The 21,160-nt window shown below is 45.3% G+C and overlaps 3 long non-coding RNA genes across 5 annotated transcripts in view; 1 reads left to right on the forward strand and 2 right to left on the reverse strand.

Moving 5' to 3' along the window:
* LOC105482106 (uncharacterized) overlaps positions 1–3,821 on the forward strand; it is a 180,882-nt gene extending 177,061 nt beyond the window's left edge. For both annotated transcript variants that reach the window (XR_011607169.1, XR_987389.2), the window contains exon 4: positions 3,763–3,821. This is a non-coding gene — a long non-coding RNA (uncharacterized lncRNA). The remainder of the gene's footprint in view (positions 1–3,762) is intronic.
* Positions 1–13,599, reverse strand: part of LOC105482110 (uncharacterized) — a 41,640-nt gene extending 28,041 nt beyond the window's left edge. For both annotated transcript variants that reach the window (XR_987391.3, XR_011607168.1), the window contains exons 1-6: positions 13,296–13,599; positions 10,426–10,595; positions 6,370–6,535; positions 3,745–3,901; positions 2,559–2,797; positions 936–1,079 (exon numbers count right to left, since the gene is read on the reverse strand). This is a non-coding gene — a long non-coding RNA (uncharacterized lncRNA). The remainder of the gene's footprint in view (positions 1–935; positions 1,080–2,558; positions 2,798–3,744; positions 3,902–6,369; positions 6,536–10,425; positions 10,596–13,295) is intronic.
* Positions 13,600–17,793: 4,194 nt separating this feature from the next.
* The window catches only part of LOC139355901 (uncharacterized), a 56,306-nt gene continuing 52,939 nt past the window's right edge, over positions 17,794–21,160 (reverse strand). The window contains exon 3 of the long non-coding RNA XR_011607170.1: positions 17,794–18,010. This is a non-coding gene — a long non-coding RNA (uncharacterized lncRNA). The remainder of the gene's footprint in view (positions 18,011–21,160) is intronic.

The following is a 21,160-nucleotide window of genomic DNA, read 5'->3' on the forward strand; positions in this document are numbered from 1 at the left end:
CTGCTGCCTTTTTTTTTTTTCAAAGATGCCCTACCCAGAGAGGAGAAATCTGGCAGTCTGGCCACAGCAGCCTTGCTGAGCTGCAGTGGGCTCCACCCAGTTTGAACTTCCCGGTGGCTTTGTTTACACTGTTGAGGTAAAACCACCTACTCAGGCCTTAGCAATGGCAGATACCCCTCCCTCCACCAAGCTGGAGTGTCCCAGGTTGATCTCAGGCTGCTGCTGTGCTGGCAGTGAGAATTTCAAGCCAGTGGATCTTAGTTTGCTGGCTCCACGGGGGTAGGACCTGCCTAGCCAGATCACTTGGCTCCCTGGCTTCAGCACCCCTTTCCAGGGGAGTGAACAGTTCTGCCATGCTGGTGTTCCAGACGCCACTGGGGTATGAACAAAAAAATAGCTCCTGCAACTAGTTCATTTTCTGCCCAGATGGCCTCCCAGTTTTGTGCTTGAAACCCAGGGCCCTGGTAGGGTAGGCACTGGAGGGGGTCTCCTGGTCTGTCGGTTGCAAACACCATGGGAAAAGTACAGTATCTGGGCTGGAGTGCATGGTTCCTGATGCTTCCCACCCTGCTTTGGCTCGCCCTCTGTGGGCTGCACCCAGTGTCTAACCAGTCCCAGTGAGATGAACTGAGGTACCTCAGTTGGAAATGCAGAAATCACCTGCCTTCTACAGCGATCTCACTGGGAGCTGTTCCTATTTGGTCATCGCCTGCTGAGCTCTTATCTTCCTTTTATAGATGCATTGTCTGAAGTAAATTGCAGCACCCGCACACCACAACAAGTTGGCTGACTTCAAAGTCTTTACCTCTTACCAGTGTTTCTCCATGTGAGAGAAATGTGCCCTCTTTTAAGGGAACAACATTTTGCATGGATCCCCTTAAATAGTTTTAAGACATCTGAAAACATAAAACTAGTTATTAATTTATTATACTTACCCCCTTAAATAGTCATAGCCTGAATCTGTCAGGATAGGCAGTAATAACAAAAGTCCCTCTTAGTGGTTGCAAACATTGATTGTTTCTCTGAGTAGCAGGGAGCTCATCTGACCCAGCAGCCACCAATACTGCACCAGTCAAGTCCTGGCGAGAGACAAAAAGGACACCTAAACTGAAGTCTTTGAGGAGCAGTTTATCTGTTATTTATTTGCACTATTTACAAGGCAAAGGAGGCATTAGGGAAAGCAGTTAAGTTACAGTTTACTACCAGAAGGCTAGAAATGCTTAGCCAGCCTTTCCATGAAGACACAAGGTGGGGAAGCAGTTACCAGCACCTGGAGAGTGACTGGCAGAGGGATGCAGCCAACCCAGACTGACCTGGCACACGGAGCCAAGGGACTTATTCCTACTCTTTGGACCCCATTCACCTCCTGCCCTGCAGTCTCCTGCCAGAACACTCCATGGGGCAAATCCAACTGGAAGTTAGAATGGAAGGGAGACCATGGACCCAGTTTCTACAGACCCGCTTCCAGAGGAGGCACAGAGGAGTTGGGACGCACCTGGAGCAGCACACAGGAAGGTACTGCGAGAGGCAAAGGCAGTGCTGGAGAGACTCACACTGCAGCTAAATACTGTGGAGCGTCACTTCGCACTCATAACTCACCGGCCAGAACTAATCATGTGTCCTGCTCACCGTGCCATTTTACCACATGTCCAGAAAGAGAAGAACAGGCTGTCTGTGGCAGCCACAAACCCCAAACAAATTTACAGATTAAATACAAAGAAGATGACAGAATCCAAACTATTACAGTCAGTATTGCTTTGCTAAAACTCAGTCAACCACCCAGGACATGAGCACATCCAACAGGTCCTCTGAGTTTGGCTTGCCTCTGCTTCCACGTGCCTTGTGACAACTCAGTTCTCCCACGAACACATCAGCATCCATGAAGTCATTTGGTTTTCACTTGGCAGGAGTGTGCCATTTACATTGCAATTTCCCCTCTGTTCTTTTCTATCTAGACTGCGTCAATTATTGTAGTGCTAATTGTTACAGACAGGACCACAATGCCAAGGCAAATGGGGACAATGAAATCAGTGGCTGGTTTTAAGGTGGTTATCTATATGGTCCGGAAAAATGCTTATATTAATTTTTTTGGATTGCCATTGAATCGGAAACAAAGTTCAGCAATTCTCATGGAGAAGCCAGAGATCTCTTAGAAACAGCTTCTACTAGTCCTTTCTTTTTCCTCCTCCTCACCCCAGCACAGGGAAAGCGGAGGTGGTAATACCCTAGTGCACCTGGAAGGTGCAGTTCTTGCTCCTTCCACCCTCATTCCTCTGCTTTCTCACCTTCTCCTCCTTGCAGTGTGTCAGTGCCTTCCTTAACTCACATCCTTACCCATCAGCCCTGACGCCTGGGATACTGTCTTCATTGTCTTCAGCCCCAACTATTTTAAGTGATCCCTGAGTCACACATCTGAACATGTTTCTGCCATATAACGACAAGCTGAGGTTTCCTGAGAACATTTTCTTACTCACTACAACTCTCCGCTGATATCACCCTCTCACATCTACGTGACCAGAGCAGTCCAGGTCTCCAAGCCCTGTGTAGTACGTACCTACCTTAGAGCCCTCTGGATAGGCCTCAAGTGATCTCTTCACATTCTAAAATTGAATGCAACATTTTATGTGTAGGTATTCAAGTACATCTTGCTTGTGGGAGGAGAGGTTGTCCAGAATTTCATCAGATTCTCAAAGAGGTCTGGGACCTAATGAATGCTGATGTTTTTTTTCTGTTTCACACTGTTCATTGAAAACTTCATGATACTCATTTCCATTTTACAGAAAACTTCTCTGTACTTCTGTTAAAACAAAATAATGTATATAAGATCCTCCATTTATATATGTAAAAAAATATATATATATAAAATATATATATATAAAAAATATATATATAATATATATTATATATATATTATATATATTATAAAAAATATATATATATTAAAAATATATATATATATATATTTGAATGCAGACACTATGCCAAACACTGTCTGTGGTCTACCTATAGCCAAGTGTCCCTTGTCTTTTCTGGAAGAGCCTGATTTTGAATGGATGTTCATTCTCCAGTGCATCAGATATGTTGGCTTCCTTCTTCTTCCAGTGGTTAATCATGATTTAACTAAGCTATTATTGCACAACGAATTATCACAAACTTAGTAGCTTAAAATAACACATGTAATGTCACAGTTTCTATCAGTCAGGAGCCTGGCCATGGCTTACCTGGGCCATCACAAGGCTGGACTCAAGAGTCAGCCTGGCTGTGTTCTCTTCTGGGAGCTTGACTGGAGAAGCAGCTGCTTCCAAGCTTACTTATTTTCTCGGGGTTGTGGAATACAGGGTGATTGTGGAATATAGAGTTTTTGTTCCTTGCTGGCTGTTGGCTTGAGGCTGCCCACTTAAAACCTTTCCACCTGGCTTAATTCATCAAGCCAGCAAGCAGAAATCTCAGGGAGACAGAGCCTTATATAAAGTGACATAATGTAATCACAAACGTGACATTCTAACAAAACATACTCAAGGATGTTTTCACTCACACACCTTTGCCATCTTCCATTGGTTGGAAAAAGTCTCGTATCTCACTCACATTCAAGGCAGAAGGGATTATACAAGGGCACGGATACCAGAAGGCAGGGAATATTGGGGGCCACCTTAGGGTTTGTGCACAACATAAACCAGTCTGATGATTTTCATTTTCTTGACAGTAACTCATACATCACCAATGAGAACTAAGAGGATGTCTTACATTTCCTTCCATCCACAGGGCAGGTGCAGAGGATCCAGCATGTTATTCTGAAATCCCAGAAGATGCTGAAGCTGCTAAATAGAAGGAGGCTGGATCCCTGAATGTCTTCATGGAGCAGAACGTTCTCCTCACTCTGGTCTGCTTGAACCAGAATGACCTGAGCAAGAAATAAGGCTTAATTGTATTTGACCATTAGAATTTTGGTGATATTTGTTATGGCTGTAAGTCCATGTTGATTAATACAAAGGGATTCTGTAAAGGCTCTTCTCTCTATTGAAAAAGGCTCTTCTCTCTATTGAAAAAAAGTTGCCCAAGGAGTGAAGGGAGAGATATTTTCTATAATTAAGATTGTCATATTCACATAGTACATAGAACAACTACAGCACCTTTCAGTCATATGGGGTTCAACAGAAAGAGGAAACATTTCCTGCTGTTGAATTAACCAAACTGGAGTTGTTATATAATATAGTAAAATTTCCTCAATCTTTCAGCCACATTTAGTTCAGTAATCTATTATTTCTGGTTAAAAGCATACCATTTGATACACAATCCAAACCCAATTCTTAATAACCTGTATCCACCGTATCTTACCACATCCCGAATCATCTAATACTCAACCACCTAGTTTCTATGATCCACTTACATCAAACATATTCATGTTTGGAAAATTGAGCCAGCGTCTACTGCCTTATCAGCTAATGCATAACAATTTACTTTTTCTGTGCTCTATAATAATGCAAGTCTGCTTGGAAAGATAACACATTAAGGGGTTATCAGACCCTAACACCTTGATATAGATGAGTTTATCAGATCCTCTGTTTAACCACTTTCGAATCCTTGGCCAGTTCTCTACATTTCATGAAGAGTTAGCATAACCAGACCAGGAGATATTATCTTCAGGATGTGGTCAGTTGTAGAAAAGATAGCTCTGAGGATCTCTTTCCAGGGAAAAGACATGTGGATTGCTCCAAAGATCCTCTTTCTCAGGAAAATGCACATGCTACAGAAAGGCTACAGAAAATAAAAGCACTCCCTCATTAACATATTCAGTCTATTTTGTTCGAATTACAGGCCAATCCTTTTCAGATAGTTGAGTCCAGAGAGGACTGGGAGACTGCCTGACCCCACGGGGTACTTGACGAGGTCAGATACCAGGGCCTATTGGAAGTGACAAACTAAGGCAGAGATGGCTGGTGGGCTGTTAAAACCAAAGGGGGCGAATGCTCATGGATGAGTTAAGAGGCTCCTAACACTGGGGAGCACATACAGAGGGAGGGGTGTCCTTCTGTTACACAACCTGAATTACTGGAGAAGGGCCTACTGGTGTTCCCCTCAATACAATGCACCTCCACTTCTGAGAGAGGGGAAGGGGGAAAAACAGAGACGGAGGGAGGGAGAGAGAGAAAGAGAGCACTATCTCCCTCCCTTCTCTCTTTCCCTTCCTCTTATCTCTCTGTGGATCTCTTTCAAGTACTCCTAGAAGAATCTGGAGCTAAAATGAGCCTGCATCTGAATTTTACTCCTGGCTCTGCAACCGATAAGCTATGTAATCAAGTCCCTTCCTTGCTTCTTTCTTTCTCACACACACACACTCTCTCGTCAAATGCTTGTGGGTTCTTACTCTGACAAGTCAGGCATTGTGCTAGTTACAGGAGATAATCTGAAAAGAAAATAGCTCCTTCTTATCAAATGATGACAGACCAGGTGATCTCACAGGTATATATTGATGACTGGGTTCTTCTTGCTAGCTCTGCTTATGCACCTCCCTCCTTCAAATCAGTATCCTCATCTGCTTTCCCAAAGCCCTTTTGCTATTCCTTCTCCCTCTGAAGCACCCTTTTTGACCTAATATCGAAAGGCATCACAGTCCTTTCCCTCCCCCACGCCACCCATCCTCTTCCCCAGCATCAACACCAGGCTGCCCTGAATGCTGTGCTTTCACTTCTCCATCAGCACGCAGTTACTAATCCCTTAATGTGACCGGAGCAGAAGCCTAAATAACTGCTCCATAATCCCCTAGTATTTGAGCATCCAAAATAACACTTGCATTTTCATTAGGGTCTTAAATGCTCTGGTGGCTTTCTTTCTAAAAATTAGTAATTTAAGTATTTATTTTTTAAAAATTCAAACATAGATATAGATATGTTTATGTAGGACTGCATAAAGATTTATACTTTTACAGAATTACATAAATGTGATTACATTGTACATAGCTTTTTGCTTTCTTTCTTTTCTTTGTGTCTTCTTCCTCTCTCCAACCTCCTCCATACTAATAATTCTCAGCCACAAATCCTCCACAAAACCATGGAACCTATGTCAGCCTTTTATGTATCCTTCCATATTTTTCTCTATTTGTCTAGACTCACACCAGCGTCTAACGATATATGTGAAAGGATGTTCTTGGAGTACTGTTGTTAGTGGCAAAGAATGATTGAATGAATTCTGGTACAACAATATATTTCAGTTAGGCTAGGCTGCGTGTTGATATGGAGTAACTCCAAAAGCTCAATAACTTAAAACAATAACAATGGATTGATTGCTCATACTATATGTCCAAGTCAAGCCAGTAAAGGACTCTGTTCCCTGGGGTCATTCAGGGACCCAGGCTGATGGAACGAACATTACCTTAAATATTTCCAGTTGCTGTGCCACAGGGAAATGAGTTCTGGAGGGCCTTGAACCAGATGATTAAATGCTTCAATGCAGAAGTCATAATTCCTTGGCTATGACTAGTCACATGGCCCTATTCAGCCAAAGATGAGCCAGGAAGTACAATTCTATGTACATGTGTCTGGAAAAGAAGACAATATTGGTGAATAGCACTAACAACCACCACATACCCTGCACTGTATCTTTATCTATTAATAAAGAGGAAAGAATAATAACATGTCAAGCAACTTAGAGGGATTCTACCAGGAATTGTTGAATGAGAAAATACAGATACAGCTAAATGAGTAAGGAATTGCATTTTTTGAAACAATGGCTCAAAAATCTCTACATATGGATTTGCAAGTGTTTATAGGAATATATGTGTATATATATGCTATAGATATATATGCTTACCTAGTTATTATCATACATTCTTACATCATAATTACCCTGGGACCCTTGTTAAATGTTAGAATTCCTGGGCCCCAACCCTGACCTAGTGAATCCAGTCTGGTCTGTGCATTAGTGAGAGAGCCAGGGCCTCACACCCAAGGCTGAGTCCTTTATTCCACCACATGTAGCCCTCACCATGGTGATCCACTGATTCCTAACAACTTCCTAAAGAAAAATATTGATTCGTTGATTTATCAATTTGCCCATCCTTTTATCTACCAAATATTTATGGAGACTCGACTATCTGCAGGGACATTGCTAGATGCTAGGGATGCAGTAGGGGACAAAGCAAACTTGATCCTGTTTTGATCTTACAGTCTAGGGTAGGAAAAACGTTTAAAAAGAGGACACCTCATTAATTCACATGTACGTATAAATTGTGATAAGGCCTAGGTAGGAAGAGAGTGTCATAGACAAATATAGTCGAGGGACAACATTTAAATTGGGGAGCTAATGATGATGACTCGCAGTAAAGGCTAAGTAGAGAACTATTGGGGTGGAGACCCTATAGGCACGGGACACAGAGCTGAGCGTAGAGCAGTGGGGCTACCTGTGCGGAGGGCCACAGAAGGGAATAATAGTAGGCCAGTGTGCCTAGAAGACAATGACCTTGGAAACAGTGGTGAGAGATGGCACCAGAGCATGCAGGGCCCTGTAGAATGCGGTGAGGAGTCAGGGCTTTAAGTGCAGTGGGAACTGTAATGGTTAGAAGTAAGCAGGTCAGAAAGACCTGATATATGTTGTCTTTTTACAGCAACTTTAGTGAGTTATAGCTTACATACAATAAAATGCCCTCACTTTAAATGTTCATTTTGATGAGTACATAATACAAATATATATTCAGATATATGTATACATGGATACACTCACACAAATGTATATGTCTTTATAGCCACCACTACAATCAAGATACATAAAATATCAGGGCTGGGTACAGTGGCTCATGTCTGTAATCCTAACACTTTGGGAGGTTGAGGTGGGAGGATTGCCTGATCCTAGGAGTTTGAGGCCAGCCTGAGCAATACAGTGAGACTCTGTCTCTATGAAAAATAAAAATACATTTTAAAAAAGTGTAGGATATTTTTATCATATCAAAATGTTTTCTTGTGCCTTTACACAATCAGTTTCCACTCCTGGCTCTAGACAACCCTGATCTATTTGCTGTGACTTTATTTTTAAGTTCCAGGGTATATGTGCAGGTTTGTTACACAGGTAAACATGTGCCACAGTGGTTTGCTGCACTTATCAACACATCACCTAGGTAGCAAGCCCAGCATACGTTAGCTGTTTTTTTCTAATGCTCTCCCTTCCCTCACCCTGCCCCCCAACAGACCTCAGTGTATGTTGTTCCCCTCCCTGTGTCCATGTGTTCTCATTGTTCAGCTCCCACTTATAAGTGAGAACATGTGGTGTTTGGTTTTCTGTTCCTGTGTTTAGTTTGCTGAGGATAATGGCATCCAGCTCCATCCACATCCCTGCAAAGAGTATGATCTCATTCCTTTTCATGGCTGCATAGTATTCCATGTGTATGTATGCCACAGAGTGGGAGAAAATTTTTGCAATCTATCTATCAGACAAAGGTCTAATATCCAGAGTCTACAAGGAAGTTAAACAAATTTACAAGAAAAAAAACAAACAGTCCCATCAAAAAGCGGGCAAAAGACATGAACAGACATTTCTCAAAAGAAGACATTCATGCAGCCAACAAACATGAAAAAAAGCTCAACATCACTGATCATTAGAGAAATGCAAATCAAAACCACAATGAGATACCATCTCACACCAGACACAATGGCCATTACTAAAAAGTCAAGAAACAACAGATGCTGGTGAGGCTGCAGAGAAATAAGAACACTTTTACACTATTGGTGGGAATGTAAATTAGTTCAGCCATTGTGGAAGACAGTATGGCGATTCCTCAAACATCTAAACCAGTAATAACATTTGATCCAGGAATCCCATTCCTGGGTATATACCCAAAGAAATAGAAATCATTCTATTACAAAGATACATGCACATGTATGTTCATTGCAGCATTATTTATAATTGCTGTAACAGTTGATCAGTCTTTTCTAGAGACTGATATGAACAGAATCTTATGATGTGTACGGTTTTATGCCTGGCTTATTTCACACAGCAGAATGTGGTGTGAGTAATCCATATTGCTGAATGCATCATGAGCTCATCTTTTTAAACTGCTAGGATGACATTACAAACCTATGTTTGTAATTTAAAAAGATGATTCGTGACATGGCTGTATTTAAGTCAAGCTGTGAAGCTTACAGGTTTTTTATTCATTCACCTGTTGATTGACATGTGTTTGAAGCTATTACGACACAGCAGTTTGGAGCTACTGTGTGTTTTGTACTCCCTGTGTAAGTCTTTGTGGGGACATTTGTTTTCCTTTTACTTTGCTAAATACTTCAGTGTCCAGTTGGCATCTCATATGGTAAATTTATGTTTAACCTTGTTAGAAACTACCAAACTGTTTTCAAAAGTAGTTGTACCATTTTACATCCATAGCAGCATCATTTGTGTGCTTATTGCTCCAGATACTAAGTAATACTAAGGATTATTAGTCTTTATAACTATTCCAGGGAGTGTGTAATAATATCCACAGTTTTAATTGACACTTCTTCTGATGAACTAATGATGCTGAGCATTTTTTCATGGGCTTATTTTGCATTTCTATATTCTCTTTTGGAAGGTGTCTGTGAACTCTTAAGTTGTAAGAGTTCTGTACATATTTCAGATGTAAGTTCTTTGTCAGATATACTTATTATAAATATTTTCTTCTGATCTGCGGCTTGTCTTTTCCTAATGGTAGTTTTCAAAGAGCAGAAGTTCTAAATTTTGATAAAGTTCAATTTATCACTGTTTTTTGTTAATGGTTTATGCTTTTTGTGTCCTAAGAAATATCTGCCTAACTCAAGATTGTGAAGGTTTTCTCTTACAGCTTTTTCTAAAAGTCTACAGTTGGCTTTCATATTTAGGTTAAAATCCACTTCAAGTCACGTTTTCGGTATGGTGAGAATAAAGTAAGGATAAAGGTTCATGTTTTTTTTTTTCTTTTCCTTTCTGTATGGACTTTTAGTTGTTCCAGAACAGTTTGTTGAAAAGATTTTCCTTTCATTCAACAAACTGTCTTGCCTCCCCTTCTGAGAATAAATTAGACATACATGTATGGGTCTATTTCTTGACTCTCTATTCTGCCTCATTGATATATAAGTCCACCCTATGCCAGCGCTATGCAGTCGTGAGTAAAATAGCTCTTCAGTAGGTCTTAAAATCAGCGAGGGTGGGTTCTCCAACCCAGTTCTTTTTCAAAATCATTTGGGCTATTTTAGATGTTTTGCATTGCTATACACATTTTAGTACCAGCTTGTCAAATTCTATTTTTAAAAAAATTCTGCTTGAATTTTGATTGTGATTGTGATTGTGATTGTGTGGAATCCACAGATGAATTTGAGAGGGTTTACATCCTAGGCATACTGCTCTTTCAGTCTTGGAATGATACGTAGTTGCTCTTAATGGTTTTAAAGAGGTTGCCCTTCTGCCCATCCTTATGGCCCATGGTACCTCAAACAACAGGAATGGCTTATGTCTTGGAGGTCTGGAGGAGTCCATGGTTATTGATTCTGCAGTACTCCTGGGCACATCACACACAAAAGGGTCCTCCTCTCCCAGATAGGGTAGTGGAACTTGCCCATCCGGACCACTTTGCTTCTTACTCTAAATGCCAGCCTTACCTTTAAGGGAAAGTGAAATTATGAGTCTGAGACCTGGGCAGCAGTGGTGGAAGGACAAATTTAGATGAGGCGCAATGGCAGGATCTTCCAGAGTGTACCAACAAGTGCAGTGTGCGTAACAGCAGAACAACGGGGGCTGCCCTGTCAGGAAACTGCGTGCACATCCAGGCTCTGCACTTCCCAGGCAGAGTGGTCTTCCACAACCCCGCGCCTGTTTCCTTATCTTTCCAAAGGAAATGAACATCTTAGCCAAGGGTGGTGGTGCGTGCCTGTAATCCCAGCTACTGGGGAGGCTGAGGCGGGAGGGACAGCTTGAACCCGGGAGGCAGAGGCTACAGTGAGCTACATCACGCCGCTGCACTCTAGCCTGGGTGACAGAGCGAGATCCTTCTCAAAAAAATAAAAAGGAAATAAACATCTGTAGCTTTCAGTCACTACCTGGAATAAATAAGCTGGCAGAGGTAAGGAGGAAGCTGAGGCTGGGGGAAAGTTAGGTGCAGAAAGCAAAGGCGGGAACAGGAGACAGACCCCCTCCTCTCAGCCAGAAACACAAAGGACAGCATCAACAGCCTGGACTAGAACCACATAGAAAGGAATGGGTGAGGCAGTGATAGGCGCCCTCCCTCCTGAGTCCCCTGGCTCTGTGTGCTTCCTCCGCACTTTTCTTCTGCCCATCTGCTATGGGGGAACTCCATCCTGGGCCTCACTGGGGACGACGCTGCACAGAGTGTGGAAAGACGGGGACAATGCCCGTCGCCAACTCAGATTTCACCCAGGTCTTCCCAGCTACCAGAGTCCTCTCCCACCGACCACCCTCCTCAGTGCCCAGGGACTCAGCATGACACAGCTGTACAGGGCCAAGCCCATCTTGGAACGTCCATGAGCTTTTCCTTATCATGTCCTCAGCTAGACTTGTGTGTGCATGTGTCTTCCACATGAAGAAAGGAGAGTTCCTTCTCTTTGTCTTCAAACTGGGCTGGCTTTGTGCAGAACTGTGGGATGTGGTGCTGGGTGTGAGGCCTCTTTCTCAGGCTGCGATAGAGAGGCTAGGTTTCCACCTGGTTGTCATGGGGAATTTCCCACAAGCCTGGAGTCAGGGTAACTCATGATTCTTGCATGGGGATGAGACTCAGCCTACTGTCTGGGAAGGGCTGGCTGAATTAGACCTGGGAGATTTGGGGTAGCAGCCAAGCTGGACACATTCACTTTACTTTAAGGATTTTTCTCTCCCATACAAGGGACCCGCCTAGGATTCCTTCCCCCTCCAGGACTCCTCCAGATGAAGATTCCATGGACCAGACATTTATTTTTCATAGGCCCTTTGTAGGAATGACACCAAGTGGATGAGGTCACACAGGAAAACCACCTGACGAAGACGGGAGGGGTGTTGGAGGAGAATGAGCGTCTCATTTAGGTCTACTCCCTAGAACCAGGACAGTGACCCAGATTAGACTTGCCTGAAGACCCCTTGGGGAGAAAAAAGCAAACAAGTTCTTGGTATCAGCTCTCAGGAGTTCTATTCTCTGTCCCCAGCTCCTTATCCTCTTTCCTCTCTTCCTTGGGCCTCTTCTGGAGCAAGCTTCAGGCCCCTGAGCAGGCTAAGGAGTTCTGGGGTGAGGTTTGGTGTCTGCTTCCCTCAGGCTGGGTGGAGGAGCAGCCTCCAGCTCCCTCCCCTCCTCTTTCTCTTAGTGCTGCCTTCTCTTTCTCCTCTTTGGCCCCCTTTTTCCAATCAAGGAACTCTCAGATCTGAACAACCTCCCTTAAAGAAGACACAGCGATTCCATGCATTACTTTTCCCAGGAGCATGTGCACATCAGAAGGGGAGCCCAGGGTCTCCTGGGCTTGAACCAGATTCATGATGCACTGCTGCAGAGATGCTGGGATCCACAGGCAGACATTCCTCCCGGAGTCCCCTTGGGTGAGGCCGGGTGGCTTTTCTCCTGGACATGTCAGGTGTTGCTAGCTCTGCATGACACACAGCTCACGGGGTCAAGAAGGACAGCACAACACATGTGCCACCATGCCACTCAGGCCCTGCCCTGTCCTCTCTACATGGGGTTCCACCATGCACCAGCTCTCCCTCCTGTAGTGAAGCAGCTCCATCCCTTACACGGAGGCTGGGAGACACCTCTGGCCACTGAGACACATGCCCTCTCTCCTGAGGCCAGGAGACTCAGAAGTCGGATTCTACAGTTGTCTGCCCCTCCTCCCAAAGCCTGTTCAAAGTGCTTAATTAACAAATCTTGGGTATCAGGAAGTTATTTACTTGGCTTCCTCAGGAACTGTTCTCTAAGGAGCTCAAAGCACTGCTAATAGATTTTTTTGTTCTTTCCATCCATCAAACAGCCTCCCCTCCTTCCAAACTACGCTTCATCCTGAACCCTTAGGGATCTGATTTTCATTTGAAGAACTCAGGAGAGACCTTCTAGCTTCGCTATAAGCATCTCTACCCAACAGCTACTATGCCCCACCCCCTCAAAGTTCCTGGCTCCACTTTAATGAAAGAATGATGGGGAAAGAGCAGCATCTGCAGACCCAGGTTTAGCAGGAGAATCAGGTCCTCTCTGCTCTGGAAAATGCTACTCAGCTGCCCACACCATGTGCATTGCTTTTACTTTGGCCACCCCTCCCACCGCCCTGCTGAGAAGTAATCACAGCATCTGCGAACCCGAACTCGCAGCAATCAAGAATAGAACTCACCTGCTGGTCTCTGGCTCCTCTGGGGCCACAATCAGCACTTGGGGACCATCGGGTGCTATAAATAGACAGCCTCCCTTGTACCACTGTCTCAGCTACTGCTGGACTCTGCTGCCTGCCTGCCCTTTGTTCCTCTAAACCACATGTCTGCTGTCCTTGCAAGATCCTCTGGGCCTCCAGTGGCTTGACTGGACTCCTAGTTTGTCTCCTCTTGGGTCTATCTGCTCCCACTGAGGCCTCCAAATTCAGGAATCCTCCCTCCACACTGCACTTTGGGTGAACTCGAGGGTGTGCTCATAATCAGAGGCACCACCTGGCGGAGGCAGAGGTGAACATTAGCACAGGACACTGATCTGCATGGCACAGAGATAAACGTTGTGATAATCATTATTATTGGTAACATTTATTGGCACATGCATTGTGCCAGGGAATTTATATTCATCATTGCATAGAATCCTCTAAACCACCCTCTGATGTAGATGCTACTAGGAAGTGGCCATGCAACCTTAACACACAGTATTATTTTATCACGGACTGTAATGTACTATCTATAAATGGCTCATTATGTATTCACCTGTGTTTTCAGACATAGACTCACCCTGCATTATGATGCCAATTTCACAGATGAAGAGACTAAGACTTACAGGCATCACTGTAATCAGAGAGCTCAGATTCCAAATAAGGTCCAACTCCAAAAGCTGTGCCCTCACCCTTGTGATATGTGAATACACCACATGGGTGCCAGCCCCAGTGATCTCTCCATTCCTGAAGGCTGCCCCACTGTGCATCCAGAGAGACTCGGACAACCCCGTCCATAACGTAACTCAGGGAGAGAGTTCCATGGGGTGTGGGAGTTTTAGAATTAGAGGATCTCAGAATTTGAAGGAACCTTACGGCTGCATGCAGTGATTCTGAACTGTTTCTGAGCTACTTAAGAATAATGAATGCTATACGCACACATACACTGTGGCCTACAATTTGGGGGTTCTTGGACCCCAAGAAGCCTAGCCTTGGACCAAAGTGCCTTGGCTGGCACCCCCTCCCCCTTTCTGCTTTTCTCCATGCATGTACACATCCTGGGTCTGGCTTCTTCAAGCCGTTCAGGTTAGATTAGGGCAAGCTAATGATGCCTTTCTGGCCCAAATCCCTTCTTGTGCAAAAATGGAATCAGGCCAGGGAAGGAAAGTTCTTTGCCCAACGTCACACAGTTAGTGGGACTGGCAGAGCAGGCCTAGAGCCAGGGTGGATCATTTAGGCCAGGAAGTGTCCTGGGTGCCAAGGATCAGTGCCTGGCCCACCCAGGGAGAGCAGCTGGCCCTGGGGGCCCTAAGTCAACCACTTCAAGGGAGGACCAAAGCCTCAGTGTGCAGCCACTAAGCTCACTCAGGGTCTTCTCACTGTCTCCCTTGCTGCCTCCTCTCCTGCCAGCCCACTCTCACCAGCTTTGAGGGCTTCAAATTGGAGCTCCTGCTCCAGGAGAGAGCTGGAGAAGAGCTCAGGGAGGCCTTTAGGGAAGAATGAGACAGTCTTGCAGGAGAGACACTGAGCCCCCCGGTCCTGGGAGCCCACTTTCTCTATGTAAAGATCACCCTAGCTTCCCAGAGCTGAGGCTGTTCATCTGGGAAGCCATATCCTTCTACTCTGGGAAGCCTTGCCTAACCCAGGGACAAGGGGCCAACTGCAGCTTGAATGTCAAACCTCTGGTAGCACTCATTCCTCTGGTTACTCAGTGGTTTCCTAGAATCCCTTACATCTTCAGCACTGGCTCAATGATCTGTGCACAGTGGGTACTCAGCAGACACTTCTACATCTTGCATGGACTCTAAGATGCAGATTAGGAAGGCCTTTGGTACTGCTGGGCACCCATCACCCATCCGACCACCCCACCCCTCCCCTCCTCCTCTCTGCGTCTGCTGGAAGGTGGTGGCGACGCCAGCTCAGGGGGTAATGGGCTCATTATTGTGTCGCTAGGAGCCACTGATGTCGGTCATAAATATTAACAGTCCTTATGATGAAGCCCCCTCACTGCGGCTGCTTCAGTCCAAGTTTACACAGTAAACAGTGCAGTTCATTTATTTGATCGAGGGAGCATTCTTCAGACGAGCTAATAGCTCTGCTTCCCCATCCCCTGCTTCTCTGTTAGCTCAGCAGGCATAGCTCTGCAGGCAAGGGAGTCCACTGCTGTGCGAGGCCAGCATCGGCTCTGTGTCAACCAGAGGCCAGGCCCTTAGGGACAGCAGGCCAGGAGGCACAGGGCTAGGGCCAGGGCCTCCTGCCCTGAGAGTTATGGGGCAGCTCTCCTGGGAAGCAGCAGCCTCCACAGCTCCTCCGGGGCAGCCAATTATCAGCACTTATCCACTCTCGGTGGCTGAATCGTTTCTAAAGTATGAGCCGACATGGACACTGGGTCCTCTCGCTGGTTTAACGGCTAGTAGTGGAGAGAGAGGAGTTAAACACTAATGATATTTCAGTTTCTTGATTTTTTTCCAAAGCTGACCTCAGAGACTCTTCCATTCCACAACACCCCAGGATATCAAGAGAGCACTCCTCACTGTGAAGAGTGCACCTGCACAGGGGCAGTCTCGGGCCAGCGAGGGCTTGGCCAAAAAGCATCAGGGGCTCGGTTTCCAGATTTCCCCAGACTGATACTTGGGCAAAGCTGGCTGTGGACAGGAGGGAATTCAGATGCGCAGCTGCAAGGCAACCGCAGTGTCTGACTTTGGAAAATTAAAAGTTGAGATGTGCAATGTCAGCCATGAGGTAGGCAACAGGAAAAAGGTGGGATGGGGTGGGGCAGTTCCACAGAGGCCTGGCTGGGGGAAGAAAGAGACACAGAAGCAGCCAAAACTACCCCACTACCCAGAAGGGTGGGTTTTGCCTGCCTTTTTTTTTTTTTTTTTTTTTTTTTTAAGACAGCGTCTTACTCTGTCATTTAGGCTGGAGTGCAGTGGCGCGATCTCAGCTCACTGCAACTTCCAACTCCCTGGTTTAAGCAATTCTTCTGCCTCAGTCTCCCAAGTAGCTGAGATTACAGGTACACACCACCATGCCTGGCTAATTTTTGTATTTTTAGTAGAGACAGAGTTTCATCATGTTGACCAGGTTGGTCTAGAACTCCTGACCTCAAATGATCTGCCCACCTTGGCCTTCCAAAGTGCTGAGATTACAGGCAGGAACCACTACGCCCAGCCTGCCTGCTTCCTTTGACTCCAAGGTAATTTTTTTTCTTGTTGCTTTCTTCTGTCAGTCCCTTTTTTCCCCAGCTTTTCCAACAGGAGCTGCGGTGTGTGTGTGTGTGTGTGTAGTTGGGGGAAGAGTCTGGAATGAGTCTGGTTGTTACTTTCCTAATAGTATATCGGGGTGCACTCTGGGCACCCACTGACAGACAATCCATGGCTTTGTCCTACCATGCTGCCTCTGCCTCAGCAGTCTTGCCCGGCACCTCAGCGTCTCACTGACTTTGGCCAGTCCTACTTGGACCCCGGCTGACTTGCTTGGGGCCTGGTCACCATGCCTGGGTCCTATTCATGTGGCTAAAATCCTGCCCTCAGATAACTCCTATGCTCCAAACACACCTCCATCAACCTGCCATCTAGTGTCACCAGCTGACCCATCCTCCTCCCTGTGTCACTTGGATCCTGACAGCTACCTGGACTACTTCTGAATCCAACAGCAGCCCCAGATGCCATGCCCTGGCCTGCCTGGCACCTGCTCAGGAGACCAGGCAGGTTTCCCTAGGGTTGGTTCTAATTTTTTTCCCCATCCTCCATCTCCTGCCCGGCCTGCCTCCTATCTGAGCTGGTCTCGTCTGCCACACTTTTCTCCCTTGCCTTGTCAGAGACAAGGAAGGGCTCTACTGGACAGGCCCACATGTGAAGCCTGTATCTGGCTGCAAAATGCAAACCTGTGCTGGTCAGAGAGCTCATGGCACTGCGCAGCAGGGGGCGGTTCCATGGGGTACAAGGAGGGAGAAGCAGGCCAGACAGCCCTGAGGTCAAATCCTCTCCTTCTGCCCGTTCTTTCACCCCGCCAAGCCTCATAAAATGGGCTTCATAATAGCAGGAAGCTCACTTTCACTCAGCACATATATGAGGATCTGCTATGAGCCAGGTGCTATTCCAGCTACCATGGATACGATGTGAAACACACCCAGAGCCCTGCCTCACCGAGCTTATTAAATGGTAGTCTTGGCCTGAGGATTACATGAAATGATGCATTCCAGCACTTCAGTGTTCACTTTACGTTTGTGGGGCTCATGTTCCGTTGCTTTACGTTTGTGGGGCTCATGTTCCGATTTTCTGAGTGTTATTATGTCCAATTCCTCTTGTGCGTAAATCCACCTCCACACTCATTATTATTGCTTGCAAAGTTGCCCACCCAACACCTATCTATCACCTATCACCTATCTATCTGACACCTGTCTGTCTGTCTGTCTGTCTATCTATCTATCTATCCATCCATCCATCCATCCATCCATCCATCCATCCATCCATCCATCCCTTGGTTGCAGACCTGGGCAGGGACTCACATACTTGACTCATCCTGGTCTTTGGCTGTGATGCTGGTCCAGGATAAAGTACATGGTCCATGTCCATCCTCTTGGAGTCCTTCCCCCAAGATCTTCATTCTGAAGCTGGGCTGACAACCTGTCCCCTTTTCTCTTTGTTCACCACTCCTAAAACCAGGGCCTCCAGAACTGTTGGTGGCTTCAGCTCTCCCTGCAAAGGAACCCAAAAGAATGAGCCCCAACCTGGACTCAGGTGTGAGGACAGATGCAGAGCCAGGAGGCTGCAATCCCTCCTGCCTTTTCAAGCTTTAGCTGAAGGATCAACGTTTATCTTTTTTGTTTCTGAGCTATTTTGAGTTAGTATTTCATTTGTAACAAGAAGGTGTTTGATGAATACAAGTGGTTTCACATAGTAAGCATTCAAAAGGTTCCTCTCCCTTAGGAAGGGTGAATGTGCCAAGGACAAAGTGGGATGGAAAAATATGAAAGATTTGGAAAGGGGGAGCTCTTTGAAGTTTCTAAGTAGCTGGGCTTGCGTAGCCTGCATTCTCTACTGTGGCTGTCTTTAGTTAAATTTGACTGAAGCACCAGGACCTCATCAACTTGCTCATTTTTATGTATCTGTAGACATTGATGCTTTTATCTGTCTGTCTATCTATCTACCTACCTACCTACCTACCTATCTAAACTGTCTCTCTGTCTGTCTATCTATCTACCTAATCTAATGTTCTTTTGAGAGTTTCACCAATTCCAGCTGAGCTGAGAGGGAAGGGGTTTTGTAATTCTTCAAGATTGCTCAAGAGAGTGAGAGCTGGGCACTAGTGTGCCTCTGTGAATTTGGTAGTAGTTACAGCCATGGGCTATCTGTAGGAGAGGAAAGGGAAGTTTCTGGGGCATAGAAAGAACTCAAAGGGAATGGAAACTGGACAGATGAAAAAAAAATTGTATGTTCCTTCCTACAAGCCCTACAAGGCTCTCGTTCCTTTTTTTTTTTTTTTTTTCCTTTGTTCTTACTTTGTTTTTCTCTAACCTCACTTGAGTCCTTTTCTTCTCTGCCCACCACCTCCCAGGAGGATGTACCGGGGAACACATCAGGCTCCAGTAACCACCATTCTGAACAAACACCTGTTCTTATGAGTTAATGTTTCTCCACTTTTGCCTGCAGAAACCATTTCCATTGCAGGGAATTCTAACACTGGCTTTCAGCCTTGGGGTAGCCAGTAAATCAGTCACAGTGGCTCAGCATGTCGTCAAAAAACAAGAAAAAGAGCAGAAAATCACGGATGCTCACTCAGAAGCCTCCAGCTCTCATGTCTCTGGATCTGCAGCCAAATCCGTGGAAGGAAAAGCCAAGGCCCTCACTCAGGGCAGAACTGTAGCCTTCCTCCCATTCCCATTCTTGAGCAATGAGTGAACATCATACTATTTCAATGGCCTGGGTCCTGTTGGTCAGGACTAGACTTGATGGTAATAAGAAAAGAATCAGGCGACAGCTCACAGGGACATGCTGATAAAACATCCATCCAGGAGGAAGCAGTGTGACCCGTAATCCCAGGGACTCTATGGTGGGGGAAGGGAAAGGAAGGTATGTCACCATCAAATGTCGAGTCACAGCCTCTCTGAGTTTCAACTCTTTGTCTGAAAAAAATGAAGACAATAGTATTCACTTCGAGGGATTCGAATTCAATAAAAGCAACCCATGTGAAAACACTCAACACAGTGCAGGTACTGAGTGTGAATTGAAACTGGATATGTCCTATTGACTGTGTACGTATATACACACATGAGCTCACGAACACATACACCTTCTAGGTGTGACCTGGATTCAGTTCAGATATTCTCCAATCTCATTTTAGTTGCTGGAGAAACAGACAGCATGAGTTGCTCCTCAGATGATGGTGTGATTCACCCCTGCCCAAACACCAGTGGTCAGAGACAAGCTCAGGCTTGTTCACAGTAGCCCCAGAGCTCAGGGGAGTGGACCCCACCCAGTCTGAAGCTTTCAGCATAGGAGCTGGAACAACATGAAGTCTTCTTTCCACTCTGAGTTGATTGGAAAGTCCAAACATGGCATCTTGTCTTGTTCTTGAGGATTTTTTTTTTTTTTTTTGAGACGGAGTCTCGCTCTGTCTCCCAGGCTAGAGTGAAGTGGCGTGATCTCGGCTCACTGCAAGCTCCACCTCCCGGGTTCACACCATTCTCCTGCCTCAGCCTCCTGAGTAGCTGGGACTACAGGTGCCCACCACCATGCCTGGCAAACTTTTTTGTATTTTTAGTAGAGACGGGGTTTCTCTGTGTTAGCCAGGATGGTCTCAATCTCCTGACCTCGTGATCTGCCCACCTCGGCCTCCCAAAGTGCTGGGATTACAGTCGTGAGCCACCGCGCCCAGCCAGTCTTGAGCATTTTGTTTCAGGTAAAGTGTTCCTGATACAGGTAAACAGAAAGGACTACAAACAATAGCTTAATTCAAAATGCAATTGTGCTACACACAAAGCAGCAAGGGAGGTGAGGCTAGAAAGCAAGGTGATATAATAGTTTGCAACACATGGGATTTGAAGCAAAATCTGAGCTCAAACCCTACAATGCCACCAGAACCCAAGTGACCATACATATGCTTCAGTTTACTCATCTGCAAAATGAGAATGTCCATAACCCCTTGTGTATTTTATCAGGTTGAGGTGAGGATCAAGTGAGATAGCATCACTGAAATCGCTTTGCAAAATATTATATAGCTAGTAGTTATGACAGTTGTTATAAATGTGGAATGTGCACAAGAGAGTTGGAAATCTCAAAAAGCTGACCTATTACCATAGTCAAACCATTTTCTCTTGAAAATCTCAGATATAAAAGGTTAGGTGCATAATGGCAGATATCTTGCCCACAGGAACCCATTTTCATGAAAGGATGAAACTTTGAAGGATTCCTTCTTTTCCACTGGTATTCTACAAATAAAGATAGGAAGGAAGGCAACGCTGTCTTGCTGGCTTCTGGGGTGGAGGACGCTGGGCTGGAGTGGTGCCTACAACTTTGATCCTGGTGGGAGTCAGGAGCCTCTGGTGAGGTTTGTATATGTCACCAAAAGTGACAGGGACCTTGTTAGACATTCTTGCATTGAGGAGCTTGATGGATTGAACTCCTGGGGAGAATGTGGCGGCCGTGATCTGACATAAAGATGATAAATAACATTTTTTTTCTTAAATGATTACTGAAAACTTTACGGCTAGCCAAAGCTGGCTTTCTCAAAGCCCCTGGAGGAGAGATTTTATAAAGTGTCATTTAATTAATAAGGAGGTTATTGATTGCTGTCATGCATGGAGTACTGCACAAGCGCCAGGTGAGAAAAAGGGGTGGAGGACCACA

The sequence above is a fragment of the Macaca nemestrina genome, chromosome 8 (assembly GCF_043159975.1).
Source record: "Macaca nemestrina isolate mMacNem1 chromosome 8, mMacNem.hap1, whole genome shotgun sequence".
NCBI lineage: Eukaryota > Metazoa > Chordata > Mammalia > Primates > Cercopithecidae > Macaca > Macaca nemestrina.